This window comes from Neophocaena asiaeorientalis, unplaced genomic scaffold (assembly GCF_003031525.2).
Source record: "Neophocaena asiaeorientalis asiaeorientalis breed wild unplaced genomic scaffold, Neophocaena_asiaeorientalis_V1.1 scaffold118, whole genome shotgun sequence".
NCBI lineage: Eukaryota > Metazoa > Chordata > Mammalia > Artiodactyla > Phocoenidae > Neophocaena > Neophocaena asiaeorientalis.
Window position 1 is genome coordinate 12,189,922 of NW_020175528.1, and position 3,406 is coordinate 12,193,327.

Genomic DNA, 3,406 nt, shown 5'->3' on the forward strand with positions numbered 1-3,406 from the left:
GATTGAGGCACGAACCCGTGTCCCCTGCATCGGCAGGCGGACTCTCAACCACTGTGCCACCAGGGAAGCCCCTCATTGTAGTTTTGACTTGCATTTCTCTAATAATTAGTGATGTTGAGCAGCTTTTCATGTGCTTCTTGGCCATCTGTATGTCTTCTTTGGGGAAACATCTATTTAGGTCTTCTGCCCATTTTTTGATTGGGCTGTTGTTTTTTTAATATTGAGCTGCATGAGCTGTTTCTACATTTTGGAGATAAATCCTTTGTCCATTGATTCATTTGCAAATATTTTCTCCCATTCTGAGGGTTGTCTTTTCATCTTGATTGTAGTTTCCTTTGCTTTGCAAAAGCTTTTAAGTTTCATTGGGTCCCATTTGTTTATTTTTGTTTTTATTTCCATTATTCTAGGAGGTGGTTCAAAAAAGATCTTGCTGTGATTTAGGTCAAAGAGTGTTTTTCCTGTGTTTTCCGCTATGAGTTTTATAGTATCCAGCCTTACAGTTAGGTCTCTAATCCATTTTGAGTTTCTTTTTGTGTATGGTGTTAGGGAGTGTTCTAATTTCCTTCTTTTACATGTAGCTGTCCAGTTTTCCCAGCACCATTTATTGAAGAGAATGTCTTTTCTTCATTGTATATTCTTGACTCCTTTGTCATAGATTAGTTGACCATAGGTGCGTGGGTTTATCTCTGGGCTTTCTATCCTGTTCCACTGATTTATATTTCTGTTTTTGTGCCAGTATAAGATTATTCTAAAACACCTTATTGCATGGTCTTTGTTAATAACCTAGATAATCTTCTTTTGACATCCTAATTCTGTCTGATTTAGATTATCTTTCTCTTGAGTCCCAACCTGATCAGTTCCTTCTATAACAGTAGCCAGAAAGTCTATTCTACCAATAATTTTCTCTCTGGTCCCTTTACACTTTTTTGCTAGGGAAAGTTAATGTTCAGTAACTGAATTTACCCCTGAGCTAACCAGCAAACCAGGGAAGTGTGGCTGCCATCAGTATATTGATCAACTCCTTCTGTTCTCTATAAGTGAATTAGAGGATTGATGACAGAAAATGGGATAGTTGGCAAAGAAAACTAGTTTCTGGAAAATAGAAAGAAAAACAACGCACTCAAATTTAAAGATGTGGACTCTGTGATGATTACAGAACATTCGTGTGTCCAATATAAGGTCTGGATTAGCTCTGCCTGCGTGCTCCCCACTACTCTTTTCAGGGCTGGGGCTCACCCTCCTCCAGAACATTGTTCTGCTTTCACTTCCAGAGACGTCTTCCCCAATATATCCACATCCAAGTCCTCCACACCCCATGTCATCACTCTATTTTCTGACTATCCATATTTATTCATATCCACAATTATCTTACTATCTATGATTATCATGTTTGTTGATTTGGGTGTCCACTATCTCAACGGTCCCCAACCTTTATGGCACCAGGGGCCGCTTTCATGGAAGACAATTTTTCCACGGACGGGAGGGTGGGAGGATGGTTCAGGTGGTAATGCGAGCCATGGGGAGCGGCAGATGAAGCTTCGCTTGCTCACCTGCTGCTCACCTCCTGCAGTGCTTCCCGGTTCCTAACAGGCTGCAGACCAGTACCAGTCCAAGGCCTGGGGGTTGGGGACTCCTGCTCTATCTGCTTCCCTTCACTGGGATATAAGCTCCATGACAGCTGAGGCTAGATCTAGGCTGTTCCCTGCTGTATCCTCAGTGCCTATAACAGTGCCTATCATATAATAGGTACTCGATAAAAGTTTGCTAAGCAAACAAGTACAATACACCACGGTCCAGTGTTTTCCCCTGCAAGATGGTGTACACTCAACTAAGAATAAGGCCTTGAAGAGATGCTCTAAGAGCTGATAAGATTATAGGAATCACATCAAATTTCAGTTGTGATAAAAATGTCATTCTCGTAATTTTTTTTTTCTTTTTTATATCACGTATTGGAAAACCTGAAATATAAGTTTATGGGTTAAATTACAATGGAAGTTATTTGTGACAAAATGTGAATTTAGGTGATCCTTCAATTTGTCTCTTATTTCTTTGGGAAAAAGAGTTCAATAGGGCACAGGTTTTGCTCTGTGAATAACAAGCAGCATTTAATTACAACAGACAGAATGGGAACAATGTTATTTACACTGCAGTTACCTGAATTGTCCAATGATAACTGTTACTTAATCGCTGTCAGCTCAGCAGTGCAGTCTCAGGAGAGCAATGAAGCTCTGGGTTCTTGTCATTTCTACTTTTTATTTACATATTTTTGGTTAAATTTGCTTAAATTTTTGCGGCCCCATTTTATTGTATAAAATTGTGCTCATTTCTTTGAAATAAATTTTTTAGACAATTTAAGATAATGAATATGAAGACATAATTTATATTTCAAAATATTTTCAAGCTTACTGCAAAACAAATCCGAAAAAAAATAATTCTGTTGACTTTTACATTAGGAAAGACACAAGATTCAATTCCGACTTCGGAGATGACACTTAGCTTTATGGATTACAAAGTATGTAATTCTAAAATAAACTTGCTTAGATTGATTCTAATTGTCATGTCTGTTTTATTAGGAAATGTCAAAGGAGTGATGTAAAAATGATTCATGAATTTTCCCACAGTGAAGACCAAATTCGGCAGCTGTTTCCCTGGGCACCAGGTAGGAATAAGAATAAAAAATTGGAAAGTATTCCATGGGATAGGTGGGAGTTAGTGGATCAGAAAAACTTTTTCTGTTAAAATCATGCTTTTTTATTGTTTGGACTTTCTAAAATATGTTTTAGGATTTTTTAAAAAAGAGTAAACAAAATTTTAGAAAAGAATATAGCATGCAAATTATTTACATAATTGACTTAAATTGATATGTTTTTAAATTAAGTAACCTGTTACAAACATCTAAACATATAAATGCCATGCTTGCTTTCCCAGCACATACACTAAAATTGGAACGACACAGAGAAGAATGGCCCCTGCGCAAGGATGACACGCAAATTTGTGAAGCATTCCATATTTTTTGGTGTTGGGAAAGTTGGAACAGCCACACGTGAATCAATGAAGTTAGAACAAACCCTCACACCATGCACAGAAATAAACTCAAAACGGCTAAAAGTCAAATTTAAGACATGACACCATAAAACTCCTAGAAGAGAACATAGGCAAAACATTCTTGGACATAAATTGTACCAATGTTTTCTTAGGTCAGTCTCCCAAGGCAATAGAAATAAAAGCAAAAATAAACAAATGGGACCTAATCAAACTTATAAACTTTTGCACAGCAAAGGAAACCATAAACAAAACAAAAAGACAACTTACGGACTGGGAGAAAATATTTGCAAATGATGCGATTGATAAGGGCTTAATTTCCAAAATATACAAACAGCTCATACAACTCAAGAACAACAACAAC

The 3,406-nt window shown here is 37.2% G+C and overlaps 1 pseudogene; it reads left to right on the top strand.

Annotated features, from left to right (window-relative positions):
- Positions 1-2,916: 2,916 nt before the first annotated feature.
- On the top strand, positions 2,917-3,014 carry LOC112415947 (uncharacterized; annotated as a pseudogene).
- Positions 3,015-3,406: the final 392 nt, after the last annotated feature.